Genomic DNA, 23,189 nt, shown 5'->3' with positions numbered 1-23,189 from the left:
ATGGGTAGATCACATAACTAATGAGGAAGTATTGAATAGGATTGGGGAGAAGAGAAGTTTGTGGCACAACTTGACCAGAAGAAGGGATCGGTTGGGTGGACATGCTCTGGGGCATCAAGGGATCACCAATTTAGTATTGTATGGCAGCGTGGAGGGTAAAAATCGTAGAGGGAGACCAAGAGATGAATACACTAAGCAGATTCAGAAGGATGTAGGTTGCTGTAGGTACTGGGAGATGAAGAAGCTTGCACAGGATAGAGTAGCATGGAGAGCTGCATCAAACCAGTCTCTGGACTGAAGACCTCAACAACAACAACAACAATGACAACTTGGGCCAGGCGATTGTTTTAGCCGATTGGTAATATAGTTGAGAATAAGATACAGTGATTAGGGAGTGTCTCAGGAAGCAAGTACTAAGGGGTAATTCAACGTTCCGGCAACAACTAGGTCAATAATGAGAAAGCCTAGAATGGATTAGGAAAGGATGTGGAAAGAAATAGGTCGGGGCTTCTTTAAGAGGAAACATCCAAACATTTGCCTTAAGTGAAATACGACATGACGGAAAACCTAAGTTCAAAGTGCGAGTCCATTGTGGTAACCACTGCGCCACCTCGCTCGGTATGGTGTTAGAAGGCATCCATGGTAAATTTTCCCTCAGCGTATGCCAGATTGAAAAGGAAAAAATTGTAAATGCTGGTAGACAGTATCTTCCGCCCCGCATTTTTCCGTAGTTTGCAGGTCAGAATACTATCGATGTCGCGAAACTTTCTTTCCAGAGATGCAAAAATAGATAGGTCAGATCCTCCAATGCGTATTACAATTATTCAATGGTGGCAGAACGGCGGGGTGGCTCCCTTTTACAACCTGTGTGATACGTCAGAATGGTGATTTTTATAGCGTGATCTTTCTGACTAAGATATTAGGGGTGTGCTTTGATATTCAATACTCTGTTTCCTACTTATGTGTGTCACATATTGGGATCAGATGAGATTTACAAGTAAATCTGCATCACAGAGGAGCCACACTTCATGACTACTGCCCATCTCGAGATGGAAGCGTTGCGGGCACGTGACACAGCACGGAAAGTGTATAGCAACGATACGGGCCCCATATGAGGAATAAATTTAACGCATTCGCAAGTACGAATGTGGATAACCAACAGCTGTACAATGGAACGATGACAACGAAAATTTGTGCCAGAGCGGGACTCGAACCCTGATTTCCCGCTTATCGTGAGGGGTCACCTTACTATTTGGGTATCCGTGCACGATTCAAGGCCATACCCAAATTTACATATGTCGTGAACCGTGCATCTACAACCTGTAGTCGTACATCCATCGTGTACACTCCCGTAAAGGTAAGACGTGTTACGTGGAAGTCGCTTGCCTGGTGTCTGTGGATAAATACGATGCTCCAGTGTCTGTGGTATTACAAATTACGATGCAAAGTTCAGTTCAGAACAACACGTGCACAGCCGTAGCGAACCATATAAGGAAATCCACTGACAAGATACCTTGACAAAGGGCGCAGTACTTCATCCCAGCGTCGAGTATCTCGGAAACAACAAAGCTGGTCGGCTGTTTACATGCTGCTGTCAACAGTATCTACGGAAAGAGATTTAAAGATGTTGATACAGTGAATATGCGACAAGGTACTAGACGCCCACACCTCGTCACGAAACGTGGATGTCGGAGGCTTGCCGGCTCTGTAAAGCAGCGTAGGCGGCAATGTGTGCCGTATCTGAATACGCATGCGGTTTTTACGGCGGTTGCTCAACCTGCCCCCACTCCCCACTTGGACTTGACCGTTACACTTAGCGTGACCTCGGATAGATGCGGATACGCGCTATAGCAGAATCACTCCCTCCGTGTGCAGCCCAAAACGTTTGCTCTTGATGTACTTGTGTAGACTACGAAGTGTCTCGCAGTACACGTCAGTGTCAATGGTTTGAGGATTTCGATGGGTATCGGACCTTGGACGTCGAAAAAGACGCTGAGCATCACCTTGCCTGCCGAAGGCACAGTGGTGATGAAGCTACATTCGCATTCCTAGTTGTCTCACTAAGTTATCCCAAAGAGGCATATGCTAATTTTAACCGGTTTGGTTGTTACGACGTTTTCATTTTAACACTTCTTATTAAACTAAACTAAACTCCTCCCGAACAGGCCATGAAGGCCCAAAGGTACCGACAGGTCGCCGTGTCATCCTCAGCCCACAGGCGTCACTGGATGCGGATATGGAGGGACATGTGGTCAGCACACCGCTCTCGCGGCCGTACGTCAAGTTTCCGAGACCGGGACTGCTACTTCTCAGTCAAGTAGCTCCTCAGTTTGCCTCACAAGGGCTGAGTGCACCCTGCTTGCCAACAGCACCCGGAAGACCGGATGGTCACCCATCCAAGAGCTAGCCCAGCCCGACAGCGCTTAACTTCGGCGATCTGACGGGAACCGGTGTTACCACTGCGGCAAGGCCGTTGGCCCACAATCTTTATACTAACATAAATCTTTTGCAATAATCAGATGTGCCACTAACGTAATATGATGCTGGGCGCAAATTAGGTACAACAGATGCCAATACAATCAAATCAAATAACTGCTGACTAGCGTGGGTAGTTTCGAACTGTGGGAATTAGCTAGCTACGCGTTCCTCATTCGGAAGAATAAAACTGTTTCTTCTGTTATTATTTTATCTTGAAACACTTTTCAAAATATTTGATAACGATTTCAAAAATATTTTCTTCAGTCATTTTAGCACGGCACTCGATGTAGAACAGATCCGCAAGTTTGCAAGGTTATCGTAATTTAGCTGAGGAATAAACAAGTAAAAACTCTGGAACATCAAGAAAAGTCATTAGTAAGCATTAAGTCAACAGTACAACCGAGTCTATCATTGCCGTACTCAGAGTTTTGACTTAAAACTGCATTATTTCGCAGCTGACTTTAGATGATCCGCTATACTTGCGTTATGATATGTAGTTGATTAGAGATAAAATAGTAATAATAGGTGACTACATAGTTTAATCCTCCGATATAAAAATAGTTAACAGCTGACGTTTTCTGTTCGTGCACCCCATTGGAAGCAACAAGACTACTGTCCCTGTGTGTTGGTGGAACGAAGTTACTGAAGTAATACCGAAGAAACTCCAAGTTAATGTGTCAAATATTTGACGTTAAGCATGCAAAACCTTTACGGTTGAAGACGGTCCGTTTTAAGAAATACTAGTTTTCCACGAATTTCACTATTTATAACGTCATATCTCCTGAATAATGTGTCGTACAATGATGTAGGCCTACTCGTAATTATGCATGTTCATTCAAAGGCATATATGTGCATACTGTCTGAAAATATGTTGTGAATACATTTTACAGTAAGAAACCAATAAATTAAAATGTCATACCTCGTACTCAAGTTTTATTGCACACACCATAAAAAGTCTTACATCACCCCGGTTCCCAGAACTCGTGAAGACAGATGTTGACTGTGGGTATTGTATCACAGACACATTCTCTTTGACTGTGCAGAGATGTCACTAAACCCGCCCAAAGATGAAAACAACCATGCATGAGCAGCGCCTATTAGACGGAGGGGGTCCGACAGCCGATCAGTTCCACTCATGCCACCGGGAAGGAGGTACACGGCTCGTGTTGTCTGTATTTAAACCTTGCCTAGACGGTCAATACTGCGGTTCGATCGCGTCCGCATTGTCACTGTGCCAGGAAGGGCTCTCAACAAGGGAAGTGTCCAGGCGTCGCGTAGTGAACCAAAGCGATGTTGTTCGAACATGGAGGAGATTCAGAGAGACAAGAGGTGTCGATGACATGTCTCGCTCAGGCCGCCCAAGGGCTACTACTGCAGTGGAAGACCGCTATCTACGGATTATGGCTCGGAGAAACCCTGACAGCAGCGCCATCATGTTGAATAATGCTTTTCATGCAGCCACAGGACGTCGTGTTACGACTGAAACTGTGCTCAATAGCCTGAAAGATGCGCAAATTCACTCTCGACGTCCATGGCGAGGTCCATCTTTGCAACCACGACAACATGCAGCGTGGTATAGATGGGCCCAACAACATGCAGAATGGACCGCTCAGGACTGGCACCACGTTCACTTCACCGATGAGTGTCGCGTATGCCTTCAACCAGACAATCGTCGGAGACATGTTTGGAGGCAACCCTGTCAGGCTGAACGCCTTAGACACACTGTCCAGCAGATGCAGCAAGGTGTAGGTTCCCTGCTGTTTTAGGGTGGCATTATGTAGGCCGACGTACGCCGCTGGTGGTCACGGAAGGCGCCGTAACGGCTGTACGATACGTAAGTGCCCTACTATGACCTCCTTCAGCATAACAACATCGCTAAATGACTTCCTACAGGATAACAACACCGCTCGACTAGAGGGCCCAGCATGTTCTCCACTTCTCCACACGTGAACCCTATCGAACATGCCTGGGATAGATTGAAAAGGGCTGTTTATGTACGACGTGACCCTCCAACCACTCTGAGGGACCTACGCCGAATCGCCGTTTAGGAGTGGGGCAATCGGGACCAACAGTGCCTTGATGAACTTGTGGACAGTATGCCACGACGAATACAGGCATGCATCAATGCAAGACGACATCCTACTGGATATTAGAGGTATCGGTGTGTACAGCAATCTGGACCACCACCTCTGAAGGTCTAGCTGCTTGGTGGTACAACATGCAATGAGTGGCTTTCATGAGCAATAAAAAGGGCGGAAACGATGTTTATGTTGACCTCTATTCCAGTTTTCTGTACAGGTTCGGGGACGCTCGGAAACGAGGTGATGCAAAACTTTTTTTTGATGTGTGTACATGAACAGCGAAAACTTAATACGCGGTGGGCTTTTTTCTTTCATTATTTTGTGTGTGTGTGTGGGGGGGGGAGGGTTGTCAGCGACAAAAAGTACCGGAAAGGTTTGAAATTATGTGTGAAATTTGTTGGCAGTCGCTGAGCGCTCTCATTCTCAGTAACTGGATGAAAATATTGTTGTTGAGGTCTTCAGTCCAGAGACTGGTTTGATGCAGCTCTCCATGCTACTCTTTCCTGTGCAAGCTTTTTCATTTCCTAGTACCTACTGCAACCTACATCCTTCTGAAGCTGTTTAGTGTATTCATCTCTTGGTCTCCCTCTACGAGTTTTACCCTCCACGCTGCCCTCCAATACTAAACTGGTGATCCCTAGATGCCTCAGAATATGCTTTACCAATCGATCCCTTCTTATAGTCAAGTTGTGCCACAAATTTCTCTTCTCTCCAATTATATTCAGTACCTCCTCATTAGTTATGTGATCTACCCATCTAATCTTCAGCATTCTTCTGTAGCACCATATTTCGAAAGCTTCTATTCTCTTCTTGTTCAAACTATTTATCATCCACGTTTCACTTCCATACATGGCTACACTTTATACAAATACTTTCAGAAACGACCTCCTGACACTTAAATCTATACTCGATGTTAACAAATTTCTCCTCTTCAGAAACGCTTTCCTTGGCATTTCGTGTTTACATTTTATATCATCTCTACTTCAACCATCATCAGTTATTTTCTTCCCCAAATAGCAAAACTCATTTACCACTTTAAGCCTCTCATTTCCTAATCTAATTCCCGCTGCATCACCCTAATTAACTCGACTACATTCCATTATCCTCGTTTTGCTTCTGTTGATGTTCATCTTCTATCCTCCTATCAAGACACTGTCCATTCCGTTCAGCCGCTCTTCTAGGTCCTTTGCTGTCTCTGACAGAATTTCAATGTCATCGGTGAACCTCAAGTTTTTATTTCTTCTCCAGGGATTTTAATTCCTAATCCGAATTTTTCTTTTGTTTGCTTTACTGCTTGCTCAACGGAAGTTATGTGCGCCACTTGAGTTACACTGCCTGAAGAGATATACACAGCTCGTAACTTTAAAACCTGACTTATTGTGCTAAACCGTTAACGTGAGATTTTACCGCGAAATAAATAGATTATGACATTATTTAGATTTTTAAAATTCGGACAATAATTATGTGAAACTAGCTGAGTACGTTGCGTTGCCGGGATATGTGTTTATTCCAATATTCTGCTAGTCCATGTCCTCCTTCCTCATTTCTGCGCCTATCCCCTCATTTTTCCCCCTCTCTTTGTCCATTTTGCCCCTCCCCCCTCTCTCAGTCTATTTTCTTCTCACCCTCTCTCTCTCTTCTAATCCCCTCCTTCCGCCTCTCTCGGCCTATCTCTTCCTCCACTGTCCCTGTCCATCTCCTCCTCTTTCCTTTCTCCGTCCGTCTCCTCGTCTCCCCTTTCTGTGTCCATATCCCCATCCCCATCCGTCTGTCCATCTCTCTTCCTCCTGTTTGTGTTCATCTCCTCCTTCCCCTAGCTGTCTGTTCATCTCCCCTTCCCCCTGCTCCTCTCTCTCTCTCTCTCTATCTCTACATTATCACGCTCACGCTAACAGGCGGCTGGTGGTTCTTACCCACATAGTATTTCTTTCTAGATAGTAAATAGTATATGTGAAACACAGTGTGTGTGAAACATAATTAGCTCTTTGCACACACTAACTGTTGAGGGCTATTGACAAAGGATTTCGTATTATTTCCAGATTTCTAGATTTCCAAAAGGCCTTTGACACTGTGCCACACAAGCGGCTTGTAGTGAAATTGCGTGCTTATGGAATATCGTTTCAGTTATGTGACTGGATTCCCGATTTCCTGTCAGAGAGGTCACAGTTCGTAGTAACTGAGGGAAAGTAATCGAGTAAAACAAAGTGATTTCTGGCGTTCACCAAGGTAGTGTTACAAGCACTTTGCTGTTCGTTGTATATATAAACGAATTAGTGGACACTCTGAGCTGCCATCTTAGGTTGCAGATGTTGCTGTCGTTTACTCATCAGAAGATCAAATCAAATTGCAAAACGATTCAGAAAAGATGCCTGAATTGCGCGTAAATTGGCAATAGACAATAAATAATGAAGACTTTGAAGTCATCCACATGAGTGCCAAAAGGTACGCGCTAATCTTCGGTTACACGATAAATCAGTCAAATCTGAAGGGCGGCCGGCCGGTGTGGCTGAGCGGTTCTAGGCGCTTCAGTCTGGAACCGCGCGACTACAACGGTCGCAGGTTCGAATCCTGCCTCGGGCATGGATGTGTATGATGTCCTTAGGTTAGTTAGGTTTAAGTAGTTCTAAGTCTAGGGCACTGATAACATCTGAAGTCAAGTCCCTAGTGCTTGGAGCCATTTTTTGGAGACAGCTGTGCATATATTCGTACACTGTAACTAAAGTCATGGGATAGCGATACGTACACACACAAATGGTGGTAGTATCGAGTACACAATGTATAACAGGGCAGTGCATTGGGAAACTCGCATTTGCACTCAGTTGATTCATGTGAAAAATTTCCGGCGTGATTATGGAGTCACGACTGGAACTAGCAGACTTTGAACACGGAATGGTGATTGGAGCTAGACGCACGGAACACTCCATTTCGGAAATCGCCAGGGAATTCAATATTGCGAGATCCGCAGTGTCAAGAGTGTGCCGAGAATATCAGATTTCAGGTATTACCTCACACCACGAACAACACAGTGGATGGAGGCGTTCACTTAACGACCGAGAACAGTGGCCTTTTCATTGAGTTTTCAATGCTGACAGACAACCAAAGCCCGCCAGTGTGGCCGTGCGTTTCTAGGCGCTTCAGTCTGGAACCGCGTGACCGCTACGTTCGCAGGTTCGAATCCTGCCTCGGGCATGGATATGTGTGACGTCCTTAGGTTAGCTAGCTTTAAGTAGTCCTAAGTTCTAGGGGACTGATGACCACATATGTTAAGTCCCATAGCGCTCAGAGCCAGAGACAACCAAAACTGTGTGGAATAACCGCAGAAATCAATGTGGGACTTACGGCGAACGTATCCGTTAGATCAGAGCGACGAAATTTTTCGTTAATGGCCTTTGCCAGCAGACGACGGAGGCGAATGCCATTGTTAACAGCACGACATCGCCTGCAGCGCCTGTCGTGGGCTTGTGGCCATATCGGTTGGACCCTAGACTACTGTATAACCGTGGCCTGGTCAGATGAGTCCCGATTTCAGTTGGTAAGAGGTGATGGTAGGGTTCGAGTGTGTCGCAGACCACAACAAGCCATGGGCCCAAGTTGTCAACGAAGCAGTGAGCAAGATGGTGGTGCCTCCCCAATGGTGCTGGCTGCGTTTACATGGAATGGGCTGCGTCCTCCGGTCCAGCTGAACTGATGATTGTTATGTTCGGTTACTTGTGGACTATTTGCAGCCATTGATAGACTTCATGTTCCAAAACAACAATGTCAAGTGACCGCCTCACTATTCTTCGCGACTGGTTTGAAGAACGTTCTGGGCCGGCCTTTGTAGCCGAGCGGTTCTAGGCGCTTCAGTCGAGAACCGCGCTGCTGCTGCGGTCGCAGGTTGGAATCCTGCCTCGGGCATGGATGTGTGTGATGTCCTTAGGTTAGCGTGTCGAGGTTTACGTAGTTCTAAGTTTAGGGGACTGATGACCTCAGATGTTAAGTCCCTTAGTGCTTAGAGCCATTTGAACAATTTTTGAAGAATATTCTGGACAATTCGAGCGAATCATTTGACCACACTTATACGTCGATGTGAATCCCATAGAACATTTATGGGAAATAATCGATACATCAGTTCGTCCAGAAAATCCTGCACCAGCAACTCTTTTGCAATTATAGACGGCTGTAGAGGAACCGTGGCTCAATATTTCTGCAGGGGACTTCCATCGAATTGTTGAGTCCATGCCACGTCGACTTGTCGTATTTCACTGGCAAAAGGAGATCCGACACGATATTAGATGGTATATCATGACTTTTGCCGCTTACTATTAAATTGTTCAGCGTGTCGACGTGAAATATCCCTACAAAAACAGATGACAAGCCGACTGAAGCGCCCTCTCCCTCCAGCTGCTGTAATACTGTGGTCGATTAATACATATATACCGGGTGATCAAAAAGTCAGTATAAATTTGGAAACTGAATAAATCACGGAATAATGTAGATAGAGAGGTACAAATTGACACACATGCTTGGAATGACATGGGGTTTTATTAGAACCAAAAATTACAAAAGTTCAAAAAATGCCCGACAGATCACAATAGCAATAATTAGCATAACAAAATAAGACAAAGCAAAGCGATGTTCTTTTTAGGAAATGCTCAATATGTCCACCATCATTCCTCAACAATGGCTGTAGTCGAGGAATAATGTTGTGAACAGCTCTGTAAAGCATGTCCGGAATTATGGTGAGACATTGAGATGTCGGTCGATCACGGTACACTTGCGACTTCAGGTAACCCCATAGCCAATAATCGCACGGACTGAGGTCTGGGGACCTGGGCGGCCAAGCATGACGAAAGTGGCGGCTGAGCACACGATTATCACCAAACGACGCGCGCAGAGATCTTTCACGCGTGTAGCAATACTTAGTTTCTTTTTTGGTTCTAATAAAACCCCATGTCATTCCAAGCATGTGTGTCAATTTTTACCTATCTATCTACATTATTCCGTGATTTATAAAGTTTTCAAATTTATACTGACTTTTTGATCACCCGGTAAGTACGACCATTTTTATTGAGAAACAAATTTTTGTTTCTCCAGAAGGAAGTCAGATGTGCAACGTATGAATTGGGACTGGGTGTTTTAGTCTTCAGCTGTAGCACATAGTCTAAGCATATCCCATTTTCAAGTTTACCGCACTGCCGCCTTGATTACGAGCGAGGCTAGAGTCTCTTGTGTACAGGTTTCCGTAGTTAGAGAGATAAGCTGCTTGACCCGCGGCGCCGCAGTATTTATGTGCCTACATCTGCGCTAATGACGCAGGTTGCACCGTAATTGGTCTCATTTGCATATTAGGGGCGTCGGATGACGCGGGCGCGGGCGCACGGTTGCCGCGTGCGAACAGAGGGAGCGAGCTGAGATAGCGGCTGGCGCATTGCGTGGCGCGGCGATGGCTATCGAGGCAGTAGCCCGAAGCCGCAGCGGCAGCAGCGGTAGCTGCCTAGCGCGTCCCCACGGCGCGGCCTCTGCGACCGCCGAGCGACACGCGAGCCGCGACGCGGCCCGTGTATCGATTGCCGGCACCGCCTGGTAAATGGACGCTTTAACGCCGCACTTGGGATGCAAATCAAGTAATGGCAGAATGGCGTGCGCACGTCTCCGTTCTCCTTTTTTCCCTCTGGAGCGGCGGATTGGTCGGCTCGGGTGCTCCTATGGCGACAACAGCCGGACGCACCCGCAATAGGGGAACCCCCTCCTGCCGAGGAGGGGGGAGTATAGTGGGTGGATAGGCAGGCAGGCTGGCAGGAAGAGGTGGTAAGCATAGAAGGTGGGCTGCCGAGTGGAGGGGAGTAAATTTACCAAAGCGTGCAAAGCTCGAGTAGGGGAAGTACAGGGGAGGGGGGAGGGGACCAGAGGTAGGGGGCAATGTTCACTGGCGATGCGGCGAGCATGGCGTGTCGCCGCCAAGGCCGCCAGTTCCGCAGCGGCGCGACGGGTCGAAATTGCTGCTAATCTATGCTGTGGAAATGAGCCAGCTCTCTGTGCTTGGCGGACAAAGCGGGAGACGCACACTCATTCCTTTCAGCAGGGAGGCGCTCTCGATGGAATGGACAGAAAGGAACTGAGAAGTATCTACAAATCATAACAAACAGAATGCTAAAGGTTGTGCTGAATAACTGAAACAATGTTGGAGGGGTAGAAAAATTTTTTGTGACTGAGGAGGTAATCACAAAGGCAGTCCCACAGGGTTCAATTTCGGCTCCACTTCTATTCCTTGTGAGCGGGAGAAGGAGGAGGGAAGGAATTAGTGTTTAACGCCCCGTCGGTAACGAGGTCATTATTCACGGAGGACAAGCTCGGATTATGCAAGGATGGAGAAGGAAAGTGGCCGTGCCCTTTCGAAGGAACCATCCCAGCATTTGCCTTAAGCGATTTAGGGAAATTACGGACTCAGTGTTGTGGCGTAACAAGACAGCCACGCCACTGGGAAGTAGCCGAAAGGCACGCGTTAACTCACGCAGGCTAGTAGATAGGTCTGAAACAGGATACGTAATGAATGCTATAAAGAAAAGTACGTAGCTCCAGGAATACTTAACTTTAATCCATCCTTATGGTACATCGCTCTTGACGATACAAGTGAGACTCTTTAGATACAAGCTATGTAATGCTAATGGCGCCTTGCTAGGTCGTAGCCATTGTCTTAGCTGAAGGCTATTCTAACTATCTGCTCTGCAAATGAGCGAGGCTTCGTCAGTGTGCATCGCTAGCTAAGTCGTCCGTACAACTGGGGCGAGTGCTAGTCCGTCTCTCGAGACCTGCCGTGTGGTGGCGCTCGGTCTGCGATCACTGACTGGCGACACGCGGGTCCGACATGTACTAATGGACCGCGGCCGATTTAAAGCTACCACCTAGCAAGTGTGGTGTCTGGCGGTGACACCACACTCAGAGAAATCAAGATGCCCAGAGGCAGCTTTGAACCGTTGTCCTCTCCAATGCGGGTCCAATGTGCTAGCCACTGCGTATGCACTCGCGTTTTCTAGTCCTCGCGTGTGTATGTGTGCGTGTGTTGTGTGAATGATTTTGCACTCAACATTCAACAAGCAGAACTGGTACATAGGTGCAGGCGATACTAGTTCACAATACATCCCATTAGCCGGCCGTTGTGGCCGATCGGTTCTTGGCGCCCCAGGCCGGAACCCCGCTGCTGCTACGGTCGCAGGTTCGAATCCTGTCTCGGTCATGGATCTGTGTGATGTCCTTACGTTAGTTAGGTTTAAGTAGTTCTAAGTCTAGGGGACTGATGACCACAGATGTTAAGTCCCGTAGTGCTCAGAGCCATTTGAACCATTTGAACATCCCATTAGACGAAAAAATTACAGAAGAGATTGTCAATGATTTTCCTCAAATATTTGTTAAGTGGTTCTCTAAAAATGGTATACCCCTAAACTTTGAAAAAACACTATTCTGTACAACAAATAGTCTAACGACAATTGATGTAGCACATCAACAGGAGTCAGTAAACAGGATAAAAAGCACAACATTTTTGGGCGTACATACTGTTAAAATCTTGAATAGGAAGAAGACTCTTACTGAGCTTCTCAAACAATTAAATTTAGCTACTTTTGCTTCTTCTGTAATTGATAATCTCGGAATCAAAAGAATCAGCCTCCTGACATATTTTACATCTTTACATTCTATAATGTCTTATCGAATGATTTCCTGGGGTATTTGGCTCTGAGCACTATGGGACTCAACATCTTAGGTCATAAGTCCCCTAGAACTTAGAACTACTTATACCTAACTAACCTAAGGACATCACACACACCCATGCCCGAGGCAGGATTCGAACCTGCGACCGTAGCAGTCCCGCGGTTCCAGACTGCAGCGCCAGAACCGCTAGACCACCGCGGCCGGCCTGGGGTATTTCATCACTGAGAAGGAGAGTATTGATTTGCACAAAACAGAGTAGTAAGAATAATATGAGGCGTTCACGTGCATTGGTCATGTAGGTACCTCTTCAAGGAGTTAGGCATTTTAACTGCACCATCACAATCCATATATTCGCCAACTACATTCGTCATAAATAATCCATCACAGTTCGATACGAATACTGATGTCCATACCAATAACAGAGGAAATAATGACACGTATTACCTAGGAAATAATTACATGTACAGGAAATAATGACACGTATTAGTCATTATTAAAGCTGTCATTGGCTCAGAAAGTAGTTCAGTATGCAGCAACAACAATTTTTGATCCATTGCCCAATAATATGAAAGTGCTAACAGAGAGCAAAGACGGTTTTAAATCTAACCTAAAATCATTTATTCTGGACAACTCCTTCTCTCCAATGAACGAATTACCATTTAAAAACTGGTAGTCTGAAAACAAGTTAGTTTCTAGGTGTAGTTGCATGAGTAGGATTACAAAATAGTGTGTTGCTTAATTTAACAGTAGTCATGTATGCATATCACATAAACGGATTCGTTCCACGTCATTTCGATAAAACAATCGTTCAAATGATTTACGGAACATATAACTATCTATCTATCAGGAGTGTTGTTTGCTTGCAATTACACCAACTGCGAGATTGAAACTATTTGTCGTTTCTAAATTGAAACTTTCGGGGGCAATATTCTTCGTCTACACTTGCCCAGGCACGTTTCACGTCAACTCTCTAGCTACCAGCCGCCGGTATGGGTCTGTTGAACCTACCGACACCAGGCGGCGCCTTTATTCCGAGAAATAATGACTTTGTGGGGTTTTCCGTTACGCGTACGCAAACTCGAAATACAACAGAATGCTAAAAATATTTAATTTGCTTGTGTATTTCTGGATTGTAGTTAATGGTCAAAGATTGATCTAGTGGGTAGTCTGAAGTCTAGAATATGTTGGAAGAGAGCCTGGTTATGAACTATTTAAGCCAAGGAATACGGACGAGAACTCTTAATTCAGGTGACACACTGATCTGTGGCTGCTCATTCGTGTAAAAAATGGAGGAAATAAATGTGACAAGCCTAAGAGATATATCCAGAACGAATTTTCACACACAGTCACATGTGAGCTGTAATGGACATTGCTGAAGAATTAAAAAAAGGCGTTTCTAGTTAAATCCCTTACCTTTTACAAGCAGTTCTCCTCCAAAGTACAAACCAGCTTCAAAGGTTCAAATCGAAACGTCAGCCTGATATGGAGGAGAACAAGATTCTGAAAATAATGACTACTTTGAAAACCTAAAGACATAACTTAGGTCAACAAGAAGAAGTGCATTAAAATATCTGACTTCATGATATATTCACAGAGTAAGTTCGGTGCAATCCGTTAAATGCTTCGACCATACGTTTGCTCTAGTGATATCCTAAATGTCACATCACGACGAAAAAGTAACCATAGTTGTCTTAAATATGCCCTATAAATGGAAGGGCACCCGGCCACTACCGTTGACCGCCAGCATTGCCAAATCCAGATTAAGATGCCGACGTCGTGAAGATATGGAATAAGCGCAGAAAAAGAAGAAGGCAACTGATGTAAGAGTTAGTAAAATGGAAAGACCGTATGATTTAATAAAAAAAAGTCTAACATCTCTAGAAATACAAAACAAAACACTGTACCACAATGATACGACTGGAATGCATGTTATTGCCTAACGATTAACTATAACCTGGACAGAATAGACATACATGAGAAACGGATTACTAGATATAGTTGGAAAGTAAAAAGTAATGCAATAAACTAAAATATGCAGAAAATATTAGAATTAATGGCAAAGCAAAAGTCACTCTTTTTTGGATATTTCTATCGAATGAATGAGAACAGACAAACAAAGCAAAAATGCTGTATTTCAGGAAAAATAAGTCACCAATAGCATGGGTTATGCAAACAAGAAAACGACTAGAAAGAAACATCGAAGAATATAAATTTAGGATAAGAAAAATACTTCAAATTGCTAGGTGGTCCTAGTTGTAAGAAATAATGATAATTACAGATTTCAGTCGGGAATTAGACAGGCGTTCGCAGTTAGGATATTGATATTCCAGAACAGATTACGCGCACAGAACTGGGGCTACCACGCGATATTTCGCATTACATAACTGCAAGGCATATATGAGTAATGCAGAGGACATATAAATTGTTTTAAAAACATCCCATTGCTGGTTTGTATCCTCAGACTCGAATCCTGGACAATATCTTTGCTGTAGTAAATCAATATGTTTAATTCTACAAACTACAGCTAGACTTTGCAGTCTCAGGCGTGGTACTCTCCGAGTGAACGATGCTCGCTTGCAGACCATTGCATGAGAATGATAGGAGGCCACTGTTGTTTCCTGCCGACATTTTTATTAGAAATATACGGTACTGTTTTGACCGATTTGGACCGGATATATCAACCCTTACATATCCACCAAGGGCTCATTGTGAATGGTTGGGAATATACAGTAAGAGGGCATATCAATGGATAATATTTTCTTTCGGCAGAGTTCGCTACCGAAAGCTAAACTGTTTTTGTGGATGAGTAATAAAAAAAGTTTTAAAAATGTTAATCCTGAATAACAGCCAGCCATTTCATTTCGTTCTCTGTCTTCGGAATCTTGCTGTTGACAAGCTGTTGCGTGCACGAGTGACTTGCGGTTGCTCTCACTGAACCTCAGTCTAGGAAAAAATAGACAGTTTCTTATCGTAAGTTTTGCTTGTCGTAATGTTGTGCTGTATGGGGAGCGAAACAATTACTGTAAGGTAGTGCATCGGTAGATGTCAAGAAACTCGTTGAAGTGAATTATTATCACGCTTTCTTCAGATGCTATTAACGAGACTACGCTTTCCCTAGGAGCGTTGCTGTACATTAAAAGGTGTCGATTACGACTCGCTATGTACAGTCTACAAGTTACTAGAGGGGTAAAACAGAGAAATTATATTACGTTGTTTAATATACAGAAAAATTGTAAAACTTGTCGAAGGGTGTACCATAACTTTGGTCGAAGGGTGCACCATAACTTTGATTTTCCACTTAATACAAGACGGATTAGAGGTGAAGTTTCGAAGAACCAATGAAGCAGTGAAAGAAAGTTTTGGAGGAGTAATAAAAGTGAGAGCGGAAGAGAAATAATCAGTGCTAAGGTTCACATATGATAGGGACGTCCAAACAGAAGTAAGGAACACTTGGACCTGTTGAAAAGAACGGAGACCTTAGTTAGCACGGACTAAGGCTTATAAATAAACAAAGCAAAGATTAAGGAATATCTGGTTCGAGAACAACGGTTTGGTTAACGCCAGAACTGCAAAAACATGGTAGTGGAAGAATTTTCCCATGGAGTAAGCAATGAACTAAACGGCCGGAGCAACGAAGATATCAGAAATGTCTCAGCATAGGCGAGAAAGCTTTCTTTACAAAGTTAGTAGGACATTTGTTACGGTATTCAGGAGTAGTTACTATTAGGACTAACAACGTTGTTTTTGCTTGAACCGCATTACTCTACAATTAAATCAAGAAATGTAAGTACCTGAAGTCAAAACACGTCACTAAATTACTGGTGCTGGTTAAGGACAACACTTTAATCGCAAAGGTTAGTGCATTTAGATACTGCGTACGTCAGCAATGTGTGGTTTACCAGGTACTCTTATTCCCCGAAATGAGACCTCATCACCGCTGCGAATCATTTCACCATGGACGAAAGCTGAATGCCATCGCGACCAGAATGTCGCCATAGTATGCAGTTGCCTATCTGAATTAAGAAAATTGTAATTTTATCATTTGCTGCCGGCCGGGGTGGCCGAGCGGTTCTAGGCGCTACAGTCTGCAAACGCGCGACCGCTACGGTCGCAGGTTCGAATCCTGCCTTGGGCATGGATGTGTGTGATCTCCTTAGGTTAGTCAGGTTTAAGTAGTTATAAGTTCTAGGGGACTGATGACCTATGATGTTAAGTCCCATAGTGCTCAGAGCCATTTGAACCATTTTTGCACTTACGTTGTCTGAGATGAGGCTCCGCTATCCCATAAAATATACTTTAATCAAACAATGGAAAATCTAGGATGGAATGTAACAATATTAGAGAAGGAAAGTTGATACTCGAGTCGCGATAGGCACAACAAAAAGATTCACACAATTATAGCTTTCGGCCATTAAGGCCTTTGTCAGCAATAGACACACAAACACACAAGCACATACACACACTCACGCAAACGCAACTTGCACACACGTCTGCAGTCTCAGATAACTGAAACCACAAATATACGTTAAAGCATTCCACAAAATAATTCGACGTTAACGTAACAACAATAACCCTAGGCCCAAATGGTTCAAATGGCCCTGAGCACTATGGGACTCAACTGCTGTGGTCATTAGTCCCCTAGAACTTAGAACTACTTAAACCTAACTAACCTAAGGACATCACACACATCCATGCCCGAGGCAGGATTCGCACCTGCGACCGTAGCGGTCGTGCGGTTCCAGACTGTAGCGCCTTTAAACGCTCGGTCACTCCGGCCGGCCCCCTAGGCCCAGCTGTACCGTTTTCCTCTCTGGAGACTTTCATCAAATCTTACTAGTAATCGTAACAGAGACGAGAGGGGACGAAGTCTATGAATCTGCAATGACCTCAGAAGTTAAGTCCCATAGTGCTCAGAGCCATTTATCATTTGCTGCAGTACAGTTTTGAAGTTGAGTATCACATTTGAAGGCAAGCCGTTCATGAACATTACAAAAAGGAATTTCCATGCTATAGACCCCTGAAAAACACGCCTTGTTACACGGTAGGAAGCAGAGGTTTGGGTGAACGTCACGTTGACGACGTCGCCATTACAGACGGGACGGCATATTACTCCAGTAGGGTAGTAGCTCATTTCTTGTTATTTAGATAAGATTGAAATCAAACGAATGCTATACCGTAAGTCCACGATGTTAGAACTTACTTACCCAATTCCACGGCTTGGTTAAGTCACAGTAGATATTCAGTGACTATAGGTATTAAGGCGCTACAGTCTGGAACCGCGCGACTGCTATGGTCGCAGGTTCGAACCCTGCCTCGCACATGGATATGTGTGATGTCCTTAGGTTAGTTGAGTTTAAGTAGTTCTAAGTTCTAGGGGACTGATGACCTCAGCAGTTAATTCCCATAGAGCTCAGAGCTATTCGAACCATATAGGTATTTATGAGCATTTTCCGTGTTTCGTGAAAGAAAGAATTTCCAACTGAAGAACCATTTCTAAAATCACACTGCGTCTCTTCCAATGAATATTTTTGTGAGAAATTGGCCATTAATCTATCGTATAATGGCTTCTCACACATTCTTGACAACCCACAGGACAACCATATTGACCTCCTTGTATCACCACCACCACCACCACCACCACCACCACCACCACCGCCGCCATCATCGTCATCATCATCATCACCATCTTTACTCTTTTTAGTTCATAGAGGTCTCAGTAAGTATTTAATCCTGTTTGGGAAGATACGTGCTTAAAAATGTGTACTACACAAGTAACTAAGTAAACAACTCATGTAGCGTTCGCACACATTCACTTCCGAACATTGTTTAATATGAGAATCATGTGAAACCATACACGTGAGATATTTAAGGGGAGGTTTACTATCTCTGGCCCGAAAAAAGCATGTTCTTTGAGAATTTTTTCTCTGGATGTGTTATAGATATCAATGTCAAATTTGATCAAAATGTTTATTGATATTTCTTCCACAAACTAGAATTTTTTCGACCGGAAATGTCGAAGAGCAAAGGCGGAAGTGTCGTCGGAACGAAACAAAATTTCGATGTAGACCTCCACACGCGGTATGTCACAGGTCAGCCGGCTCGTCTGAAATAAAAATTGAGTTGACGTTATTAAAGTATATAAGATTCTTTAGGAGTTGTACCTCGCTTAAGTTATATGGACTATAGGAAACAAAATGGCTGCCATTTGAAAAAAAGGGTATTTTCATCGATTTTTCGACTTCGTCGGCCAAGTAAAAATACTTATAGTAGAGGGATCGGAATAAAAGTGGTACAGCTCCTTGACAATTTAGTTAGCTTCGTCGGAAACAAAGAATGATGAAAATCGGTTCACTAGATTTGGAGTTGCCATACCGCGCGATAAAAAAAGGTAGTTTCGAGAAAAAACACGTTTGAAGATTTGTCTACATATAAATCCAATATTATGCAACTTACGTTCAATCTGTTATTGCGGGTCCATAAACTAGTCCTTCCTCTTCTTCATAGAGGGTGTTCTGCTCGATGTGGACCATCCTGCGCTGCTCCAGAACCGCTCGGACGCCCGATGACAAGCGATTTCGGCCGCATGAATCCGGTGGTCGTCCGAATGCTTGGCGAACTGCGTTGAATAGAGTCCCAGGGTGACGTCCATCGTTGTCATGGTCTTCAGAATTGCTGAATACGCTTCGTTGAAGCTGCACACTGCCAAGAAAGTCGTAGTCTCCACTGTCTTTGCACCAGAATGCAAATGCTTGGGGGCTAACTTCCAAACACACGCCTTCAAACTTTCATTTGAATTTTGTGTGTTTCCTCCCAAGCACTGGTACAGTAACTCGTCCACCGAAAGAAAAAAACTGGTGCGTGAAAAAGGCCTATTTCATGTAGGTTTTTGTTCAACCGCGAATAACGAACATTTCCGTTCCGTATTCGGAAAAATCGTTTCAGGGGTGGATTATAAACACTTTTATGGATCCAAAAATGCAATTAAAAATCAATTTTTTGAACCAAAAGATAGTAAACCTCCCCTTATTGATTGTTTTAATATCCTTTGCATTAGAATAATATATATTGTACTAACAGCCTTTAAGAAACAAGACACAAATACATTCTATGTTAGTATACTGAAGAATATGCAGGGTGCAGATTTTTCTACTGATGACTGACTACAGTGTGGTGAACAACATTACATCGGAATTTATTTCACTTGTAAACTAATAATTATAGCTGTTACGAGTAGTATGTTTTTAGGTTGGTTAGTCCCTCCAAGTACTCATGACACAAGCAAGCCATTATTGTTTATTTTACCTTGGGCGGCAGGTCAGGTACTGAAGTGGGAACACGTGGCCGCAAAATAGGTAGTCTATACTAACAGGTGTAGTCGACTTCGTGGTGCAGTTACGGCGGTGCAGAAAACGTCAGGCAGTAAATTATATATTGTGATTGCAGGGGAGACAGATGCAGAGAAAAAATAAATACCACACTGAAGTGGGTACATCTTGAGGTACCAATGGTTAAAATATACCCTTAACACACACCCTTTAACACACTGTATAGTCTGTACGACAGCTTCCGCTAGACGTCTTCAGGATAATGAGAAATTCATAGTTGAAACAAGGAAGTTGCACATCACGAAAATTATTTCCAGACTCTCTGGAGAAAATTTTCGTATCACTGGATTGGAAAGAAGAAAAAACATTGAGTGTTAATAGAAGATGAATGAACCACCTACATTATATTGAAAAAATTATTCTGTTTACCTCTAGTAGAGATAAAGCTCAACAACTAACGAAAGGGTTTAATAGATCAGATTTTCAAGTGAACTTGAAAATCAACTACAATAGGACAAAAACGATGAACATTGAACACATGCTAAAAGCAGTAGTGTAAATTAACAACGAGGTCATTGAAGCAGCTGACGAGTTTCTGTATTTAGCGCAGTTGATGACGGCGACTAGACTGACAGGGTAATATATAAACAGAATAGTAAACGAAAAAAGAAGACAGGAGAGCTTTCGGGAGACAGAACGGCCGGCGGGGGTGGCCGAGCGGTTCTAGGCGCTACAGTCTGGAACCGCGCGACCGCTACGGTCGCAGGTTCGAATCCTGCCTCGGGCATGGATGCGTGTGATGTCCTTAGGTTATTTAGGTTTAAGAAGTTCTAAGTTCTAGGATACTGATGACCTCAGAAGTTAAGTCCCATAGTGCTCAGAGCCATTTGAACATTTTTGAAACAGAACGGGTGACAGGAAAACGAACAAATAGAAGACGGAACAGAATGGATTTGATGACATAAGTAGGACGGTAAACGGCATGAAATTGAGGTAGGTAGGAAATATAAAAAGGCGGATTGATGGTTGATATGTGACTGTTGTACTTCGCTGGTTTCGAAGAGATAAGAAAATACCAACAAAACAGCTAAATTAAAGGAGGGTAGACGACATTACAATACGAGCAGATGCCATGTGGAAGACTTCAATGGACGCAGAAGTCTGGACGGACCTTTACCCAACAGTGAATATGTCGTCGTTGACTATTATATTTTGCCTTAATCACTAGTAGCTTCACTAGTGTTTGGTGTTTAAAAATACACTGATCTACATCTACATCTACATCTATACTCCGCGAGCCACCTTACGGTGTGTGGCGGAGGGTACTTATTGTACCACTATCTGATCCCCCCTTCCCTGTTCCATTCACGAATTGTGCGTGGGAAGAACGACTGCTTGTAAGTCTCCGTATTTGCTCTAATTTCTCGGATCTTTTCGTTGTGATCATTACGCGAGATATATGTGGGCGGTAGTAATATGTTGCCCATCTCTTCCCGGAATGTGCTCTCTCGTAATTTCGATAATAAACCTCTCCGTATTGCGTAACGCCTCTCTTGAAGTGTCCGCCACTGGAGCTTGTTCAGCATCTCCGTAACGCTCTCGCGCTGACTAAATGTCCCCATGACGAATCGCGCTGCTTTTCGCTGGATCATGTCTATCTCTTCTATTAATCCAACCTGGTAAGGGTCCCATACTGATGAGCAATACTCAAGAATCGGACGAACAAGCGTTTTGTAAGCTACTTCTTTCGTCGATGAGTCACATTTTCTTAGAATTCTTCCTATGAATCTCAACCTGGCGCCTGCTTTTCCCACTATTTGTTTTATGTGATCATTCCACTTCAGATCGCTCCGGATAGTAACTCCTAAGTATTTTACGGTCGTTACCGCTTCCAATGATTTACCACCTATGGCATAATCGTACTGGAATGGATTTCTGCCCCTATGTATGCGCATTATATTACATTTATCTACGTTTAGGGAAAGCTGCCAGCTGTCGCACCATTCATTAATCCTCTGCAGGTCTTCCTGGAGTACGTACGAGTCTTCTGATGTTGCTACTTTCTTGTAGACAACCGTGTCATCTGCAAATAGCCTCACGGAGCTACCGATGTTGTCAACTAAGTCATTTATGTATATTGTAAACAATAAAGGTCCTATCACGCTTCCTTGCGGTACTCCCGAAATTACCTCTACATCTGGAGATTTTGAACCGTTAAGAATGACATGTTGTGTTCTTTCTTCTAGGAAATCCTGAATCCAATCACAAACCTGGTCCGATATTCCGTAAGCTCGTATTTTTTTCACTAAACGTAAGTGCGGAACCGTATCAAATGCCTTCCTGAAGTCCAGGAATACGGCATCAATCTGCTCGCCAGTGTCTACGGCACTGTGAATTTCTTGGACAAATAGGGCGAGCTGAGTTTCACATGATCTCTGTTTGCGGAATCCATGTTGGTTATGATGAAGGAGATTTGTATTATCTAAGAACGTCATAATACGAGAACATAAAACATGTTCCATTATTCTACAACAGATTGACGTAAGCGAAATAGGCCTATAATTATTCGCATCTGATTTATGACCCTTCTTGAAAATGGGAACGACCTGCGATTTCTTCCAGTCGCTAGGTACTTTACGTTCTTCCAGAGATCTACGATAAATTGCTGATAGAAAGGGGGCAAGTTCTTTAGCATAATCACTGTAGAATCTTACGGGTATCTCGTCTGGTCCGGATGCTTTTCCGCTACTAAGTGATAGCAGTTGTTTTTCAATTCCGATATCGTTTATTTCAATATTTTCCATTTTGGCGTCCGTGCGACGGCTGAAGTCAGGGACCGTGTTACGATTTTCCGCAGTGAAACAGTTTCGGAACACTGAATGCAGTATTTCTGCCTTTCTTCGGTCGTCCTCTGTTTCGGTGCCATCGTGGTCAACGAGTGACTGAATAGGGGATTTAGATCCGCTTACCGATTTTACATATGACCAAAACTTTTTAGGGTTCTTGTTTGCCAATGTTTTATGTTCGAATTCGTTGAATGCTTCTCTCATTGCTCTCTTTACGCTCTTTTTCGCTTCGTTCAGCTTTTCCTTATCGGCTATGATTCGACTACTCTTAAACCTATGATGAAGCTTTCTTTGTTTCCGTAGTACCTTTCGTACATGATTGTTATACCACGGTGGATCTTTCCCCTCGCTTTGGACCTTAGTCGGTACGAACTTATCTAAGGCGTACTGAACGATGTTTCTGAATTTTTTCCATTTTTGTTCCACATCCTCTTCCTCAGAAATGAACGTTTGATGGTGGTCACTCAGATATTCTGCGATTTGTGCCCTATCACTCTTGTTAAGCAAATATATTTTCCTTCCTTTCTTGGCATTTCTTATTACACTTGTAGTCATTGATGCAACCACTGACTTATGATCACTGATACCCTCTTCTACATTCACGGAGTCGAAAAGTTCCGGTCTATTTGTTGCTATGAGGTCTAAAACGTTAGCTTCACGAGTTGGTTCTCTAACTATCTGCTCGAAGTAATTCTCGGACAAGGCAGTCAGGATAATGTCACAAGAGTCTCTGTCCCTGGCTCCAGTTCTGATTGTGTGACTATCCCATTCTA

The 23,189-nt window shown here is 43.8% G+C and overlaps 1 pseudogene; it reads right to left on the bottom strand.

The window, feature by feature from the left end:
* Positions 1–2,360: 2,360 nt before the first annotated feature.
* LOC126253967 (5S ribosomal RNA) lies at positions 2,361–2,478 on the bottom strand (annotated as a pseudogene).
* Positions 2,479–23,189: the final 20,711 nt, after the last annotated feature.

Source organism: Schistocerca nitens, chromosome 4, assembly GCF_023898315.1.
Source record: "Schistocerca nitens isolate TAMUIC-IGC-003100 chromosome 4, iqSchNite1.1, whole genome shotgun sequence".
NCBI classification, from domain to species: domain Eukaryota; kingdom Metazoa; phylum Arthropoda; class Insecta; order Orthoptera; family Acrididae; genus Schistocerca; species Schistocerca nitens.
This window is presented reverse-complemented; position numbering and strand designations above follow the sequence as displayed.